Below are 20805 nucleotides of genomic sequence, written 5' to 3'. Positions count from 1 at the left end.
CAAACCCTCATCAGTGGAATTACTTCATGAGAAGTCTGTGTGACAATAGATTCATAAAAGGACTAAGATGGAGATAAGACTGTAGGCTATAGCTAAAACTGGTGGTGTATCTCTTCACTATTTAACTAAAGGTAAAATTCCTCACTGCCCTCCATGGTCCTGTAGATCAGCTAGAGTAACTTCTTACACCTGTTAAGAAGTTTTTCAGGATTTCAGATCCTGAAGGACCTAAATCTTCAACACAATCAGTAATCTTTTCTAGCGCCTTATGTTGAAATTGAGTTTATTCTCTCAATAAAGTAAATAATTTGTTTGGGCTTGATTTTGCCTAATTTTTCAAAAGACAATGTGTGTATGGAGATCAGAGTCTGCCTGAGAAACCATGCCTAGTATTCTCTTTTCTTCTAAGTTTCTAAGAGAGCTGCAGGTTATGAAATGTTTATCTTTATCCTCAGGAGAGGAGTTTTTGTAAACAGTGAATAGTTAGATAGAACAGAAATTCATGGAGGTATTAGAGAGAAAGATTGTAGAGATCTTGTAAGCTGCAAAGACTCCTACAAGGGGAGCAAGAGACATGATTTATGGTGAAAGGAGGTGATGCTATTGGACAGTGGGTGTCTAAGTGTCCCCTTGCAATAGAAAATTAGTGGACTGAAACTGCAGTATGGCAGTAACTTTCTTCTTCCTGATGTGAAAAATGCCAACCAAAGCAACAGCATTGAGCCAGTAATGCAGATGTAAAATCTATTTCTTCTGCATCAAACTCTAAATCAAACATAACCTTCCTAATTCACATTCTGTGAAAGTTCTTCCTCTTTATTAGTGTGTGTGTCTCAGCTGATAACCCAGACTTGCATGGGTGATAAAGTTTAATGAAAAAGAATCAGTCAAGAACATTTGTAGGATTTATGGCTGGTTCTATTTACCAAATTGAGTTTAGAAGTGGGGAATGAGATTTTGATATACGTTTCTTCTTTTTGCTTGCTCATTTTGAGGCAAAATCTAAGCTTGCATAATCTAAATAGTTTATAGTCATGCCAAGCTGAAGCTTATAGACAACTTTTAAAAATGAGCAGTATGATTTATGACTGGAGAGAGACATGAATATTCTCTTTCTAAATGGTTTCTAGGCTCACAGTGGAGATTTTGTTTAATTCAGGCTGAATTACAAAGACAGGGCTAGAACTGACTTCCACAGTTTTGTTCTCAGATATTGTATGCAGCCATGCCTTGTAATCCCTTTTATACCCTTCGGCTGGCTCTAATCAGTATAAAAATAATGGAGAGTGTCTCAGTGAACTGGTTCAGCTCTATGAATAACCATGCCATGCTCTGGTGATCCCAGCAGTATGTTAAGGCTTTACCTGAGAACTTCAGTCTTCCTTTAAATCTTTCCTAGTATTTTCTTCCCATATCTATTCTTTGCTCTCCTAATCTTTTGTTAATTTTTTCCCCTTGCTTAGCAGTCTGACAGAAATCTGTTTAATGTAACTGATATAACTGGTGAGTGTTGTTCCAAGGGAGCACAACAAAAGATCATGCCATTACTTTTAAAAAGTAAGGGTACCCTTTTTCCTTCATGGTGGTGGCTTCCTTTAAGAGTAATAGCTGGAAAAGAAAATATGGAATTATGGAGAGAGAAATGCACCATGGCAGATGTTCCTGGCAGTAGTTCTTATACTCTAGAATAACCTCTCATGGTAAAGTCAGATCACTTTTGCTTGGGGTATTTAAGATGGTGTTGCACACAGCATCAGAGAAAACAGTTTGTTAGCTCCCAAGAAGCTGACAAAATGCTGTGGTAGACATTCACTTCATCCATTCTTACACCATACTCAATTAGGTTTTTGGGGTTTTTTTTTGTAAAAAACCAGTTTATTATTGGTGAAATATTTTACAGGACTTATAGACCATCTGAAGGATGGAATGAATTCTTTGGAAATGAAATACCAGAAAAAAGTACATACAGCTCATATCACATGGCTAATCCTTGTCCTCAGGTATTGTTCATCCTTACATCTCAACAGTGTGGATTGCAATCAGAAATATTGGTGGAGGATGATATTGGAGAGGAAGAACTAACAGCAAGTAAATAATTTCAGAGATTTTTAAATCATATATAACAGAATGAGTACAATAACGATCAGCTGACGCTTCTCAATGAAAAAGAACAGCAGTTCCTTTTCTGTGCAGATAAGGAGTGTGATGATGAAGCAGTGCAAATAACAAAACAATCTGCTTTTAGGACACAAGTGTCCTGTGAGGCTGCAAGGCAAAAAGAGCAAAAATAGATGATACATGTGGGAGGATTTAATCAGGTGGAGAAAACCAGTGCATTCTTTCTGCATTCCTCAGCACTGCTCATACAGTGGTGGACAGTTGACCTCCCATTTGAATGACATTCAGCCATGAATATTTCAAGAGCAAGCACTTGTCAGTGACACTTGTCACGATCCACTGAAAACCATTTGAACTGCATGGGAGAATGTCAATGAATTGCAGACTAATGGCATTACTTAGGGAAACCATTCAGATGGTGTTTGTTGATGAATATTAAATGTCTCTGAATATTCTGGCACTGAACTCTGCCTTTCTTGAGCATGAAGTTCTTCTCCAGTAGCAGAGGCAGAAATAGCAATATTCTGTATATTTTTATATCAGCTGCAGATTTTTTTCTTTAAATCCCAGAGAATGACTTAAATAATAGAATCATAGGTTCATATAATCATTTAGGTCGGAAAAGATCTCTAAGATTATTGAGTCCAGCCATTAACCCAGCACTGCCAAGTTCATCACTAAACCATGTCCCCAGGTGTCTCATCTACATGTCTTTTAAGCACCTCTTGGTGATGGGGACTCAACCACTTCTCTGGGCAGCCTGTTCAAATCCTTGACAACCTTTTTAGTGAAGAAACTTTTCCTAATATCCAACCTAAACCTTCCCTGGCACATCTCAAAGCCATTTTCTCTTGTCCTATTGCTTGCTACTCAGGAGACTGACCCCCACCTCACCACAATCTCCTTTCAGGTAATTGTAGTTTGCACAAGTTTCTAGGAACTTGTATGCAAAGTCACTTGAAATCATTGCTACTTCTCATTTTTCACTTCTTTGACTGGCATTTGGTTCTGTAGTCCACTTCCCCAGAAGAGACTTCTGGGATGTATGTTCAGCACACTGCTCTAAAACTGAAACACTGCTCCATTTAACTCTTGTCAAGGTAGAAACAGCACCATGCTTTATATTGGGTAGCTGGTAGCTGCTAAATTCTAGCAGGAAAGTTAGTAATTTGAGACAATTGGTGTTTTTGAGGAATTGCTCTGACTAGTGTCAAGTTTTTCCTTTGTGGCTTTTATCACTGGTAGACTATAAGCATTCACAGATGTCGCAGAAATTCCATACTACTATATTTTTCAAACTATTTATGGATTTGTTTTCCTGTTTTCACACTGAGTCATCCATTACTTCAAAAGATTTCCTGGAACTGATGTCAACTGGATAATCCAGTACCAAGTAAAGTTATTATCTGTTGAGTTATTTAAGGTGTAAGTTATATTTCTACTTTCTAAAGTATCTCTAAATCTGTGTCATAGAAAGAAATAGAGGCGGTGGACATTCTTGAATCAGACGTGCCATAGCAGATTTCTTACTATCACCTGCTCCATTTTGCTTTCAATTGGGTAATTGTTAACAAACTGCCACTTGCTTGAGACAACCAGAGCTTGTTTTGCAGTCAGTGGCTCGGGTCTGCAGTCAGCAGTCTGAATAACTGAAGACTCATTTCAGAGCTAGCTGAGTTTCCCCACAGCTGTACCACCATCTGGCCTGTTTCTGTTACATCATGCTCCATGTCTCATTATTCTTTTCCTATGAGCTGTCCTTGTGTCTATTAACCATCACAACTGCTTGTTTTCTCTTGCCTGGGATTTGGTCCTCTAATCTCCTCTTCAGTTTCTTCAGAGTTTATTCAGTCACAGAGTATTTTTGAGCTGACTGAAGAGTATTCCCTTGCCTCAGAAAAAAATGTGACCTCTGTAATGTAGGTTCCAAACTCTGCCATGCCTTGCTTATATGCCCCTCTAACCAAAGAGATCTGGGGCTATACACTCCAGGCAGGCAGTTACAGCAAGGAATTCTGGAAAGATAATGTCTGTAAAAAATTGCTCCAGAGGGAGTATAGGAGGGAATGGGCTGTGGGCCTCTCCTCCTTGCAGAGGGTGTGACAGTACATTCAAAGTACCACACAACAAGTTAGCAGAAAAGGGAATTATAGAAGCTACCTGTTGGAGGACGAGTGAGACAGCAGGCATCTATAAAGAGTGACAGTTTGGGGAAAGGAAGGGAAAAATGGATTTGCTTCCTTTAGTCAGATCTCAGAGCTGAAGATAGTGGTGACTTACAGGAAACTTCCTGCAGTTCTGCTGGGATAGAGGAAAAAGGGACTCTCTTACCCCTCAGCATGGCTTCCTCCTGACAAGCAGAGACTGAAGAGCCAGATCCTTGACATCAGGATGAAAAAAGGCAGAGGGGACCCAGTAAAGGAAACTGAGAATGAGATAGAAATTTTCTGGTGTTTTTTTATATTTTAGCATCTCTAAAACTTGTCAATGTTAACTAGTTTATTGACTGTCATTTTCACAAACTTATTTATCAATTTCAAAGGCACATGTCCCTTCCCTTGCTTGAAATGTCTTCCCCTGTCATCTGTGCCAAATGCCAGACCAGCAATGTGGGACTGAGCTCCAGGTGATGGCACAAATATCTATCAGGATAAATGTGGCATGCTTGCCTTTCTTTTCTTAAGGTCACTTGTGCTTAAAAGCAGAAAAAAAAAGCCAGAGAAAACTAGACTGTTTACTGTCTCACCTTATTTTTTGAAGCTTACCTCATTTCTGAGTCCTGTTATATCACATGGACTCTTTTGCTTTGCATCCCCTTCTGTCTACTGGGCCTTGTATCATCATGACTAAACCTTTAAAGTCTTTCTTGCTGTTTTCAGGAGCAGAGGTTTCTAGTTAGAGCTGCACATAAAGTTTTAAAGAAAAGACTTGAGTACTGTCATTATCATGTGTAAGCTTGCATACTTCTGTGCTCTTTCAAAATTATGTCGGTTGAAGTAAGCTGGTGGATGTCGTCTGAAGATCTCTTTATTCAGCAGGTGCGGGAAAGCTGGACAAAAACTTTCATAAGAAAAGATCAAAGAGAAGAGGTAAACTTCCTGTTGCAGGTGTTAAATTCTGCCACAGTTCAGTATACATAAACAGAGTTAGTAAACATGAAACTAGACAACATTTCTATTACCTTTGAGCAGTTAGATACAAAATCAGAGAAACTTAATGCTGGGCTGACATACGGTCGCCTCAGTCTCTCAAGCCTCTCATTCTCCCTGCAGAGGACTCTGGGAAGCCAGTCTGAGCTCAGCTCAGCATGTCCAAGCTCAGTGCCAGGTCTCAGGTAAACTGCACCAGGATTGTCCCTGTGGGGTTGCAAAGCCCTTCGTCTCTCTGGCTTGGAAAACTGGATGATGTTGAGTTTCCTCGAGTATATGCAGCTTGGAGTAGAGCCAGGTCAGGATGCAGTTTACCTGAGACCTGATTTAAAGCTGTCTTTTCTAACCCATCTTTCCTATTTTCTCTCCTGCCCATCTCCTGTTTTCTGTTCTCTGTGGTGGGAGATGCAGTTTTATCTATATGATATGCTATCAAGTGGTCTTAGTTCACCCTCCAAAATATTTATGATTAACTGAAAGACCTGGAGAAGAAAAGGCTTAAGAAGGAAATTGAAGAATGAGCTGGTGAAGCTTTCCTAGGTTCTGAAAGCAATTTTCATGTTATGTCACGTATCAATCATGATAGATCAGGAAATTTATTTACAGATGTGTTTGTTAGAAAAATAACATAGACTAGCATCGTCATTTTTGTATCAAAGGAGATCGATGATGTTCCCTTGTAGCAGTCTTTAAAGCCTTAAGAAAGCTTACGTTTAAAGTAATAAGATGGCAAAAAGAAAGCCAGGTGAAGCTGGTTACTTTGCAAAAGGCAAAGTAGAGAGTAGCAAAAACGTTTGGCATACACAAAGTGGCAAAAAGACTGGAAGCAACAGAGCTGGAAAGGTGAAGGCGACCATAGTCAAGCAATAAGGTTATAGGCCCCTGGACAAACACTCTGTCAGTCTCTCAGGCAAAACATGGTGTTCTTTGCAAAGCTGTGGAGAAAGGAGGAATAGGATTTAAACAGAGCCAAGATAGAAGGGAGTCTGGGAGATGGGATGAGGAAAGATGGTGCCTTGCCTATGCTTAGCGAGTAGGAAGATGATGCTGTCATTCCTGATGAGAGGAGAAGGAGATAGAAAAATGGGAAGAAGCTTGAATCTTAGTCAGACTATAATAACAGGCCTGTAGCAAACCCTGAAGTGTTGTCATCATTAGACAGACATTCATCATCTATGTTTTAAAGTGAGTTTCACAATGTGTTTCTAAGGTATTGATTTCTTCGTGCCATTTCTCTCCTCCCTGTGAACTGAACAGCTAAGCACAAATGTACTTTTGAAATATCTGGTTATTCTGCCCCATCCTAGATTCTCCATTTTTTATGAACAGTTTTAATGAAGATGACTGAGAACATCAAAAGAAGAAAAGATGATCTGTGCTTCTTTTGTGGAATATGAAGTGAAACAGACTTTACGAACTGAACAAAAAGGAATAATTATGAGAACTGTTCTTCAAAGGAACTGAGACAGGAAAATATCTGACAGGCAGATAATTTTCTTTTGTAATAGACATTGGGCAAAAAGAAATCCTGGGAGAGCATGAGTCTACACTGCTAAGTACACAGAAGTGATAGAAAAACTGACGAGGGTGCTCAAACTACACAAAGGCTGTTGTTTTCCACAGGGAAAAGTATAAAAGATTGGGCTTTGACAGATGTACTCATTGTTGGATAACTTCATGGATCTCTAAAAGAAATTAAACATTAAAAAGAAGAACAAAATGATTGTCAAAGCTATTTCAAAGAGCAGATGAAAGAACTTAAGTAGCACCATCACAATGTGCATAGAATAGAAATGTGAATATAAGAGCAATCAGACTCACCATGAAGAAACATAGGAACTATAGCATTCAACCATAGCTGAGTGGAATTCAAAAGTTACTGATCAGTATCCTGACCTTCAAGATAACCATCTGAAAATGCTAATTGGAGGAATAGACTTTTTTTTGTTTCTTCATAGGCAGCTTTTCGCTCTCCTTATAGGATTCACTTTTGTTGGAGCTGTGACTTTCAAGCTATGACATTCCTAGAAAAACTGAAATGTAGAATTTGGATTTATTGGAATCCTTCATCTGATTTGGAGTGGAGATATGAATTTAGATAACCACATCTCTCCAAGTGAGCAGTCTAATCACTGTGTTAGTAGATGTTAGGATTGTCAAAATGAAAGGCAGCTTTTATGGTCCTATTTTGTGCAAAGTAGACAAAACACATAATAGGCCTATGTCCACAGGAATTAGTTCTGATGCCCTGTGAAGCAAGAGGGGATGAGGACCTAAGGTTGTAATGGCATAAGGCCTTGAACAATCCATGTCAGGTGGTCACTTTGATGGGATAAGTTTCCTTAGGAGATAGGTAAAAAACTGGAGTCATCCATCAAGTGAATTATTCTCAGCAGTCTGAATGTATTTTTGAATTTGAATTTTTTTTCTTCTGAACTTTTCACCTTTGTTCTTCAGGGCAGAACTCACCATAATTTCATCATACTTTAGTAATCTACCTCATCTACTTGAGCTTTTGCCTGTGAGTATGTTTGCACTATTGGCATATTTCCTGATCTAATTTAAAACAGGCTAAGAGGATTCTGAAGAGTAATTTCTGAAGGAAGGAGATGTTAGCAAAATGCAGAAGCATTTCACAACTGAGCCAGAGATGATACTTCCTTCTGTGTCCTGCCCAGCCTTCCTTTCTCATCCTTGCTTACCATCCTTGCTTACAGATTTGTGGGCTGATATCAACATGTTTTCTTCATTTCCTCCTCAAACACCTTTTACATTTAGGGCTTTGGGGTTTTTTGTTTCTGTATCCCACCACATCCTCCATAATATTCTGTAAACATTATGCTTCAAAGATGTTTTAAGTCTTTCAGAATGTTTGGCAGCAAAAGTTCTTTAATCAGCTTTGACACATGTTCATTTAGACATGTTTTTCCATATATTATCCTAATGGTATACCTACAGGTAAATCCAGTGACCTTTACACTGTTTTTCCTATTTTTGGAAAATATCAGACTATAGAGATAATGACTGAAAGGCTCAGACACTGTTCATAGCAATGAGCTTATTTGAGCTAACAATGAATCTATCATCCGTTCTTAAGAGCTGCCACAGGTTCCTTTCTCTTTTATAGATTTTTTTTTAGCATAATTTATTTTCTTTTTCATCTTTCTTCAGATATTGAGTGTAAAACAGCTGTAACTCTGCTTCAAAATCTCTTCCTTCCATTTTCTTTTTTTGTTTCCTCTTACTGCTACTAGCAGAGAACCTGATGGTCATACAGTAGCTATAACATATCATTGTGCTGGTATGTATTGACTTGAAACCTTTAACCTCATGTCTGCTTTCTGAAAGCTCAAGCATAATACTAACACATCACATATGTATGATCTAAACAGGCATTTATCACCAAAGTGGAGCTAAATTCAAGAGCTCTTAGGGTGCAAAAGATTGATTCTCATTCCCAGTTAGTTGATTTCTGGAGAATACCATGGTTTACACAAAAGGAAGTATGTATTGTTGATGGCCACAAAACTACTGAAAAAACAATTTTTATAATATTTTCAAAATAGTCTTTATGTTTTCTGATTTTCACAATAACATTAATATACTTTCTTCTTTCTCTTTCTTCATGGCAGATGACTGAAAAAAATCACGAGGCTTTAAAATCTGACTCACAAAACACTGAGTTTCTGGGTATGTTTTTCTCCTTCCATGAGAGAAAAAGCATATACACAGAAAAAGAAAGCCCTCTTTTATAACCTACTGTACTATTCACTCCTACAAATTGTCTTCTCAGTGCAATATGTGAACTTGCACCGCCAAATCACATTTCATACCTTTCTCTCCCTCATCAAACACCAGCAACCCACATCCTCCCACATCCTGAGCCAGAAGTTCAGCTCCCAGCACGGCCTGAGATCATCCACAAGCACTGCAGGTGAAGCAGCTGGTCAGCATGGAGCCACTGGCACACACAGAAACAAGCTGTTATTAGCTGGTGGGCTGAAGGTAACTCCCTTTGTAGAGTGATGGATAATGTTCAGATCAGCTCAATGCTTCCCCACATAAGGAGGTGGAAATTGCTTTTTCCACCTGCAAGTGGCTCTGAGCCCATGATCACAAGGACTGTTTGGCCTCTCTGTGCACCAGCACCAGTCCCAGATTGTACTCATTGTGAAATTTTGATAGAATTGACCAGAATTTCCCTAGCTCTGACTTGTGCTCCTTGTCTCTCATTCTTACTCAGTGTGTCTCTGAGTAGGATCTGGCTTGGTTTTTTCTACCACCACTTATTTGTAGTTAATATAGCAGGTATATAACCTGCAGAGACGTTTCTTATGTAGGCTAAACCAACACCAGTCTCTAATTCATGTATTACTGTTCTCAAGTCATTTTAGGACACCTCCACTGGACCTCCTTCAGTTTGACAGTGTCTTTTGGTGCACTGGGGAGCTCAGACTGGGCTGGATGTCATCTCAAAAGTCCTGAACAGAGAGAATAGGCACTTCCCTTGACCTGCTGTCTACACTTTCACTAGTACACCATTGAGCCTCCTCCCCCATTAAGGCATATTGCTGACTCATGTTCAGCTTCTATGCAAACACAAGTTGCAACAAGAGTTTGTGGCCATGTAGTGCAGGGCTGCAGCAGGTGTTCTCTGCTCTCTCACCACATCTGTTTATTTCTTGGTTTCCTCTTCATGATCTAGATGACATACTGCTCCTTTAGCTTCTCCACTGGTGGTGGGGCAAGGTGGGATAAATTGTGTCCAAGAGTTAAGTTAGTGATGCTATTGCTTGTTTCTGGATACTGATAATTATGTTATGTGGCCATCTAGTCAATATGGGCTATAATTAGGCATAAGATTCACACACACAGAGCACCAGAACTTTTCAATGTAGAGTGCTTTTGCAGCAAGCTCAATAATGGAGGGAAGTCTTCTATAGGCTGCTCCTATCCAGTTACATATCCATATATACTCCAAAGCTTCCTAGTTGCTCTTTAACTGGAGACACAGATCATGACAGTATTCAGCCTGTGTGCTTCATTTCCCATCACAACAACTATTTATTTATAACTGTATTGGTGATGGACACTTCCCTGAAGTTTTTTATGTCTTTGTCTATACAGCCTAGTCACTTCATGCTGCTACATCTGGCTGTGCAAACCCATTTGTCATTCCTGGACTCACTCCAGAATGGTTTGCCAAGCCTTACAGACTGATGCATTTTCTTTGCTGTTATTATGTTGCCACAGTAGTTTATCTGGCAGCAGGAATGACAACTGCAGCAGGTCACTTTAGGGTCATACAGCACTCTTCTTCTTCATTATATAAGGCTGTCATTGCTTATAAGTATTATCTTTAAATTGAGTGTAAAGGACTGTGTCGAGTGGCCAGCACCATTCCTTGACTTATGCTGTGTAGGTTATGTTACAGCCTTCCCCTCTGCACTATCCCATAATTTCCATTTAAAGAGATGGCTGCTTGGGGCAGAAGCAGAGAAACTGAGGAATGGGGCCAGGTGCTTACCAGGTAGAGACGTTCCAGTTAACATTAGAAGAACATCTGTTAGTTGCCTCAGAGAAGTATCAAAGGGGAAACTCTGTGATCTGCTTCTTGAAAAAGGGAAATGCTTCGGAAGTTTCTCTAGTGATTTTAGCTGACAGAAAATATGTAAAGAAACAGGAAGCTGATAGCCTCGATGATAAAGATGAGTTGTGCTGGTTGAAATTACACTCAGGACTAAGAAGGGAGATCTAGAGCCATCTGGAAAGGCTGGGTGGGTGATCTTGTGTTGCTTATTAAATTTTTCAGTAAATTAAAAACCCCAAAAGGCAGATGTTCTCTAGGACTTGTCTAACTTGCTGGGAGAATGTAAAGGGAGCTGTGAGACATGATGTTTGCTGGTTTACACTCTGCCAAGGGATGTGTGCCCTGGGATGGTGCAGTGCTGGCTTTCTCTCCGTGCAATACACACAAATGCAGACTAAAGACAGAGACTGCCTTTCACATCAAGAGTGTCTATGTTCACTTAATATTTCATTGCTCTTTTGCCCCTCTCTGAGTCATTCATTGTTCTTTGTTTCTGGGGTTCTCCATGAGGGAGTTGAGTCTCGGTGATATTAATTTGCTTTGTTTTTTGGGAGCAAGTGCCATTTAAAGCTATTTGTTAGCTTGCTTTCTTTATTCAGTCCAAATATTGGACTTGTTTCTTCTTTTGTATCTTTGTCCTACATGGATTTTCATGCCTTCTTTTTTTGCCTTGCTTCACTAAAATGCCAAGCATCATCTCCCAAACTGCTATTTATATGTGTGTCCTGAACTATCAACTTCCACCCAGTGGACTGAGAAGTACTTTGTCCGTCCATTGCTCTTATTGGAATTCTGCTTTATTAAAAAAAAAATCAACTAGAAAAATAAGTGCTCCGTTTACAGAAGCAGAGCTGTGCCAGGAACAATTTGGCTTTTAACTGAATCATCTAACCTTGGTTTATATGGTAACATTTGGGGAAAAGGGACATATGCATATCAAGACAGACATATTAGTGTTCACTAAAGTTAGTCATAAAGAGGAAAGCACTACCCCAAAAGCTTCTAGAAATGTCAGATGTGTATATAAATATATATTAGAAAAAAAGAGAAGAAATTGAGAATGTTCACAGTATTTCATATCCAAATATAAAGGGATGTTGTCGTTTTGATAGCTTGAGAAGTTTTTTTTCTCTTTAAAGTAATAACACCTTTTTTGGAGAAGGATTGCTGATAACTGAGAAACACATCTCAAATGTTAATGTCATTCTGAGACAGTTCTGACCACGTAGTATGAGCTGGAGCAGGCTGAGTAACTAGGCTGACATTTAATGTGAGTAGTATTAGTGTGGGGGTACTTCTAAGTACAGCTGTCATCGTGAGCCAGTTCCCAGAGTAGGAGGATAATAAGAGCAGGTATCCAAATAAATCCTGGTGTCAGCTCTGTGGTGGTATCTCCAGCTTGAGTAAGGGTCCAATTGCTAACAGCATGAACCAATTGAAAGCAGCTAACATCTCAGTTCTCAGAATGCTGGAGATGGCTTCTCAAGTAGCTACATTCTATATGCTAAGTTTTCTAAATGCTCTAATTTTAGTGAATTGTTTCATCTGAGCACACATATCCTGAATATTCAAAAAAATGAGATTTGTCAGCTTCTGTGCCTATAACAAATGCAGTAAACTTTGGTTCTAGAAGGAAAAGGAGAAAGTACCTCAAACGTGAAACACCCAACCAACATTTACATGAGAAGAAATGACATTTTGTCAGTTGCCATTCTCTGAAGGGATCCTATATTCCAACAGAACTGCAGGCAGTCGTGAAACTCACATAGGTGTAAGCAATGGGAGAAATAATCTCTATAGTGTTGGACCACAGCCAACAGAAGAAAGGATGTGTTCATCTTTCAGAATCAGTCTGAGCCTTTTCTTGGCTCAAACTCTACCAATGATCCAGAACCTAGGCAAAACTTGGGGCTTAGAACATGGAGCAATACACTTGGAAGCAAAAACTTCATTAATGCTTTACCGATTGATACACTGAACTGCAGTGAAACATGCAGCAAATGTAGCTGAGGTTTTGCAAATAATTTTATGTTTTTTTCCGAGGTAATTTCTAATATTACCTGGGATAACTGCAGAAGTTAATATAAAATTTCAGGAAAATCAAACTGGTGAGGCTTTTGAGCTGGCTGTTGAGACATGTTGGCTTTCTTTGCTTACTCAGAGGAGTCAGACACAATATGCACAGCCTCCTACTCTCATCTTTCAAGTCTCTTTCAAGCTTAGACAGCTTGACAGCATTGTTTCAATACCTGCCGTGGGAGAAGGCATGCTGTACCTTTTCACCAAAGTGAGTAGGGTTGGTCCCAGGCTTCAAGAAATTATCTTTTCTGAAGTGTAGTTAAAATTTCAGTGAGTACAGAGTAAACCATGAAATTAAGGAAGCTCCAAAATATAGGCATACTGAAACAATTCTGTCATTCCATAGACTACTGATGTAAGAAATTACTTGGATTTGGGTATGTCATTATTTTTTGGGTAAAAGAACACTGCTTTATCTATAGTGCCTCAGAATTGTTGTGAAATATTCTAGGTGAAATTCTCAGATGACGAAAAACAGCAGAATGTCATGGAAGACAACGAGGTTTGCTAAACTAGTCTAGATGATAATCTGATCCCTGGAGGATTTTAATAGCTTCAAAAATTACTAAAACAGCAATATCATTCAACCAAACCATCACTCAGAAAATTAATGTCCCCTGATGGGTCACAGGACTATATGTTTTTCCTGTTCTGTCCTTCATGACATACAAACATCTTAAAATAGTCATATATGTAGATATGGAAGTAGGTTTGTATGTGGTAATTAGATTTGACAGGTAAATAGTTTTTCACTATTTGTACAAAATTGAAGAGCTCTTTTCCTTTTCCTGGTGCACAAAGAAAAGAAACCATGATCAATCAGCTGATGAAAGTGAAGTATCCCAGTGCAGGCAAAGGAACAGATCCTGAGTTAATTAGATAAGATGTAGAAAAAACAAAAGAATGTGGTTCATGGTACAATTAGATGACTTTCTCTCAGTACAATACAATACAAGTAGTATTGTCTTTGTTATCGAGTATGTACAGACTTGGTGCACATAGATACATTTGTGCTTATCTTCAGGAAATTCAAATGTATACTCTGAGTCGTCATCAAAATTCACTAAAAGGAACTGTGAAGCACAGTTGGCTAGAATAATTTTAAAAAGTTCATGGGGATTGATCAAAAACTAAATAGAGGGGGCACCTTAGCCTTCAAAGGATTTGGGAATATTGGTTATCACCATTTTCTTTATCACCATGGTCTTTATATTTGATGGGAGTTATGTGGATTTCAGTTTTACTGAAACATGTACTGTTTTCTTGCATGTAAGATTTGCCTGGCCAAAAGGAGAAAAGCTTGGCCATTTGTCTGGAATTTCTAAATATTTGGCATCCTGGAAGTCCTATTGATGTTGCCAGTATACCTGGATTGACTGTCCAGTGCATGCAGTGTGATCCCAACATGGGAATGGTTGTGCATGTGTCAGTTATTGCATTTACTCAGCTTTTTCCTATGAACAGAGTTCTTTCTGGTTTTAATGCCTCTGTGCATCGGAAACTTTATGTCTTCTTTTAAAAAGCAATGCACATATGAGAATTTTGATAATTGCTTCCTTTCTAAGAGTAATTTTATTTTATCTACTGCTGCAGTTGGAAGGAGAAAATATGAGCAAAGAAGGAAGATTGCACACGTGGAGTGTAAGACTAAAGATTAGGTTTGGATATGCCATTTGTTTCAGCCAGTGGCTTAATTCTCCATATGTAAAGAGGAGATAACTCCTGTTACCATACCATTAATTAATGTTATTGATGAATTTTTTAACTAGAAATTAACTCAACTGCTTAAAAATCTATAGCAATAGTATGTGGCCTGCAGAGCAGTTAATCTTTTTTCTCCGAGAGGCATTAAGGAAGACTACCTGGCTCTTTAACAGCCTAAAAGCTGCAGTATAAGGAAATATTTTGCCAGCCCTATCCCATTTTTCCAAATAACAGCACTTTGATCCAGTGTATTGGAAGGTTGCCTAACCTGAGCAGTCTGAAACAGCTGGTGTCTACTTATAACACCATTTGCTGACTTGTCCATTTATTAAATATTTTATAGGAATTTTTCAGTGCCTGACTACCAAAAATTCAATTTCTGGAATTCCTTTGGAATTCTTTGCACCTACTCACAATCCCTTATTACTGACATCCTACTCGAAATTTGGCTTTCAGCATAGATGTTCATATGATATGCATCAGGCTTTGCAGAGAAATTATCTTCAGATATTGAAATACATAGTGAAGAGACACTTGCTACTAAGACATGAACATCACTAACTCTCTAAATATATGCAGTTGTCCTAGCTGTTATGTACTCTTCTGTGCCCTTGCAACTATGGAAAATTTATATCAAACAGGAAATGGAAGTAAAAATTGGCAATAACTGCAGCACAAGTGATGGCAACAATATACTATCCTGCTGTGTGTTAGCTTCAGCTCTGCTGGCAAAGGGACAGCAAGTTTGGAGAGAGAAAAGGAAAGAAAAACAGAGCAAGAGACCATAATTTGAAAGTAGCAGCCTCCTCTTTGGGTGAAGGAAGAAATGACATTAGCTTCTTCTCTGGTTTGAATATTAAGACATATTTTAAAACAGTAAATGAAGGACAAGAGCATGTTTAAAATTGAAAGGTCTTGGGTATGTGGAGAATGAGTGATCTTGTAAGTACCTATTTACTGTAGGAAGTTTGCTGTAATGTCTGCCAAACCGTATCCTATGCCTCCCATTTGCCAATTAAGTCATTCAGCAAAACCAAATTGATTTCCTGACTGCACTGCAAGGCTTGATCCCTGGACAGAGATGAAAATCCTTTTTGCCGTTCTTGAAGATTTATGAGGAAAGAAATTCATGAGGACCTCTTGAGACTGCTGAACAAATACATAATTAGAAAGCATTTAAGTCATTATGATATCTGCATTCTCCATAAGGAATTCGGGGAAGCTAACTAATAAAAGCAAAGAGACTGCCACAGCTCCATTTCAGTGTCTTCTTAGAAAGTAGACATATGGAAAACATAAGATAAATATGCAAATACACATGTACCCTCTAACCCTTCTTGCTCTTTTACTGATTATTCAATAACTAGAATAATACTTTAACCAGGTAATTGGATCATTGGCAACAAAAGCAATTAAAAACTAATATATTCAGCTAGAACTAATGATGGAATTCCAGAGAACTGCATATCATTCTGTCTTCAGTGTGCTTTGGGATTTGAAAAATCTGTAAACTGACAAAACACTTGATAAATTATTCAACAGGAAGTGGTCTCAGTTACTCCATTAGTCTTTCTTATCTTCACTGTATCTGTCATCCAGCTCTCCACACATCTCCTACCAAACAAATATACTTGCTTTGCACTAGTGTATATGATAGATGGAACAGGGCAAAAAGCAACTAAGGTCCTGTTTATTTATATGTTATAAGCTGTAATTGATAGATCCTTTTCTGAAAGGTTTTATAGACTAATAACAGTAGAAGAACTTTGTCTCCCTATGCCTGAATAACAAAGAAGAAAGTATTTTGTAAGGCTGTTAAAGGTCTCACATTACCTTACTACAGGGACATCTTTTACTGTATCACAAAGTCAGTGTGAGCTTGTGACCAGTCCCTGCAAGGAATTCCAGTTTACAGCTGGCATATCTACAGCAGGGAATAGAGAACAGTGCAGAGATTCCTGGACTAATTATATCTATGAGATGCAGTGCAACATCTTGATGAGAAACTATTCAGGAACACTGAAATGGGATAGCTATTTTCCTGTTGCTTTATCAGATCCAATAAACCTGCCTCCCAGAAATAAGCCCATTTGTTTGTGAACAAGGACATTCTGGGAGCACACAAATTATGGCAGAAAGCTTCACCACAACGTAAAGATATATTTACAGTGACTGAGTAGGACAGTCTGTGACGGCAGTGGTAAGATCTGTCCTCCTCAAGGAGCCTGGATACTGCCCCAGGGGTCAAAACAGAAATGTGACAGAACATGGCCTTGCCAACAATAAACATCAGTTTGGTGTGGCAGCACACCAGTTATGAAGTCAGCCAAGGGCAGAATCTTTGTGGTAGTTGTGTCCTGGCCCTTGAACTGGGACAGCTGGTTTCACATTTTCTGTATGGAAAATCCTGTGAAGAAGAGTCTGTTGCCTGCTGCCTACCCTGTCCTTGGACATTAGTTAGCTATGATAATAACTTGCTTTACTTTCTTCCTCTTCTGCTCCTCTTCCTGAAACTCAATAACAAACATATTGATTGACTTATTTACCCAAATATTTTCTAAGATATGAAATCTATGTCTTACACCCACTTCTGTATATTGCAGCAAGTACTAGAAACCTGGAAACAAGAGGTTTGACTTTAAGTTCACATGCTGAAATGTCAGCCTAGTTCTAGTCAGTTAAAAGGATGGGACTGGCTTCTAGCTAATGACTAGAAAATACCCTACAAGTTGTGTTCTGACTGTTCTGGAGGCAGTAAGAACCCCCTCTGTCTAAGGTAGATTTCCATGAAAGATTTCCTTGAGCTATAGAAGGATATTAATTATGTTACATTTTAAAGAAGGGTGACACACTTTTCTTACTTCCTGTTGGCCCCTAGCCAACTCCACAGCGAGTACTATACAAGGGATTGCTGGTAAATTCTTTCTTCAAAAGCTTACAGGTGAGATTTTTGGAAGATTTATCTGCAGGACCATATTCAGTATAAATTTTTAAATTCATATCTAGACAAGGAACATGATAACCATAAAAGAGAGTTAAGCTCCTAGCCACTTTTCCATAGGCTCCAGTATGTCCTGTAAGTATGTGCCTACGTCATGCTCAGTCACTCCTTTCCTTAACCTACATCTTTGTCAGCACATAGGTATCCCCATTCTGTTCCAGAACATCCTTGAAGATCCTTTAGCATTATTACAAAAAATAAGAAAAAAATGTTCTTTAAAAAGGCAGCTTATTATACTCTCTTTGCCCTTCTTTTTCTGCTTTTTAATTATTTTTTTTCCTCACTACACCCATCATACATAAAGGATTTCAGCCATTATACACACAGTAGCCTAATTATGGAAAATTAACTGATTTCCTCAAGAAAACTGTCTCTGAGATACCATATCACCAACATATTTGGCATCATGCAAGGGCATTCATCTATCAAAATAAAGTTATGTGCTTTTTTAATCTTTTAATTTTTAAATTTTTTTTATTATAAGAAATAATTTTTAAATGTATTCTATTTTATCTCTTTTGATTAAAACAGTGACTTGGGCTCACCTTTAAAAAAATTATCACAGAGAGATTTCAGAGCTGAGTTATCAGCCTGGGAGGAGGCGCTTGGGAGAATTTAGTTTTCTGCTCTGTGTTCACTCCCTTGTGCTGGGCAGGCACCTCGCATTGCCTCAGGGCTGTCTGTGGCCCTGGGACACAAGCATTGTCCTCTGTGCTGTGCCACCTTCTGCAGTTACACCAGGTGTCTGTCTTCCATAGATCAGCAAGTACTGGGGACTGCATACATTCTTTGTAGCTGAAGTATTGTGACTTCTGAAGTTTCCACACTGATAAGGGTAGATATCAAGTACTGCCCAAATAAAAGGTATTTGGTCTAGTGAGAATATGACTGGACCCTTTTCATACAACTTTAGTCATTCAGTAGAGGATATTTCCACCTGAGAAAAGGTAAAGGGTCATCTACCATATGGTGTGTCACATTAAAGCAAGTACAATCTTATCAACCTTTCAGTGTTGTTAGGATCTGAGCATAATTCATCCATATAGCCTCATGTACCTCCCTTACTGTCTTTTATTTAAATAAGCCTTGTCTCAGTCTGCATTCTCTTTGCATTGTGTTTTAAACAGGAAAATCACTTTAGGCCCCTTCACTGATTTAGTATTTCTGTGGGAGGTGAATAAAGTGATTTGACTTTTTTTTTTTAAATTACTTAAGAGTAAGACCTCTTAAAAAGCTACTTTCAAATCTGTGTTCTTCTCTCACTGAAATCAGAAGAATGTCAACCAGACAACTGGCTGGCAAAACTGGTCCTTTGTTTTCTTCTAAATCTGACAACACTTCCTGTACGTAACCTGCATAAAAATATGATTTATAATACCATGAGCAACTTTAAATACTTATTTTCATTGTTGGTAACCCCTGGGTTTTCATCAGCAGAAGAGATGATATCAATTTGTATCTAATAATAATCCAAATTCACAGTCATGGATGTAAGACCACTGAAAATTTTAGAATAGAGAGTTTGAACAAAAGCATTATTTTTAACACTCATTCAATGCCAACTTTTGGAGAGGGGAAGAACGAATCTCTTGCATTTTAGTTACTGCACACAGGAGGCAAGACTAATATATCCCGAAATCATAACATCTAGGAGGAAAATAGGTTAGCCTTTCCCTGATAGGTTCTCTCTGAGCCATTGTGGGTACTCATACTATACTTCCAAAGTTATTCCCATAATGATGAGAGTGAGATTTTCTTTTTAGGTGGCAATTTCTGAGTAGCTGCCTAGCTTCTGGAGCCTGCAGCTCAAAAAGCTGTTGAAAATAATTGTTGATAAAGTCATGAGAAGTAGCAATACAGCAAAGGACAGAAACTCCAAGATTCTCCTTAACTGTTTCAGACCCTTCTGAGCTGTGATCAGTTCTTGCCCTTCTCTGGGCTGACAAACACCCCTTTTGAGTTGCCTGGCCATGCCCTGTGCCCTTATTTTACAACAGTAGGCACACTCATCACCAACTGTATGGTTTCATGTGAAACCACAGGAAATGGTAGTTTCAGCTATTTTAAGCCTAAAAGTGGATAGTATTTTACAGTTGGTTTGATTTCAAGAGAACCACAGCAGGTAAAAAAAAACTTTTTAACCTTCAGGTCTGTACCTTATGCTAAAATATCATAAGCCACATGAAGAGCCCCAGATTCATGATTGATAATAATAATTCCCACATTTTTGGCAGCTCATTTGTGATTTATTAGTACCCAAGTTGAGAATTACTCACTTTGGCAAAACAAAAAGTTTGTTAATTCAGTCAAGGCTACATTTCACATATTTTATTTGGCATTCTCCCATAGGCTGCAGCAAATCAAAGGGCAAATCTGGAAGTAAAAGGAAGGCACTGACTCACTATTTAACTGAAACTTGTTTCGAATTTAGCAACTTCGTTCTGGGGCCCTCTAGCCAGAAATTTCTCTAAACTCAAAGCTGGAGGGGGCTTTAGAAGGCTGTAGAGTTTGCGGCCAGAAGTCTGCATACACGACTCTTACATAGTGAATTGGTGACTTCAGAGCTCGGTGGACGCTTGGAGCCCAAGGTGAGCTCCTACCTCTACACAGGCTTAACTAACCTGATCAAAACCTTCCTGTTTTTTTTTAAATTCTGCAGTGGAAGACTAAGGAAAGGGGACGAGGACAGTGGCAGTGCAGCAGAAAGGAAGATCGTGGGACGGTGTTCAGTGCCAGCGCGGCAGCGCTCGCCGCTGCTCCAACCGGAGCTCCGGCTCCCGCCGCGCCGGCAAAGCGCAGCCCCGGGCAGCCGGAGCCTGCCGGCGTTCCTGCAAGGAACGGGACAGCGCAGCGATCCAGCCCCTCCGGCAGCTCCCGAGCTTTGCCGGCGAGCCCCGGGACTGCCCCGGGCCAGGCGCGGCGGGAGCCCCGCCCCGGGCCAGCCCGGCCCGGCAGAGCGGAGCAGGGCAGGGCAGGGCAAGGCAGGGCAGGGCAGGGCAGGCTGTGCCTCCCAGGGGCGGGCTGAGAGCATCGGGAGCGAGCGTCGGAGGGAAAGCGCCGGCCGGCCCTGGCAGCGAGGCACAAAGAAACTTTGGACACCTTCAGTACCGTGTAAGGGTGAGTGATTCCGACTCTTCTGTAACAGGAAGGAAGATGCTGCTGGT

Source organism: Sturnus vulgaris, chromosome 3 (assembly GCF_052056855.1).
Source record: "Sturnus vulgaris isolate bStuVul1 chromosome 3, bStuVul1.hap1, whole genome shotgun sequence".
Classification (NCBI taxonomy): Eukaryota; Metazoa; Chordata; class Aves; order Passeriformes; family Sturnidae; genus Sturnus; species Sturnus vulgaris.
Note: the sequence above shows the minus strand (reverse complement) of the source record.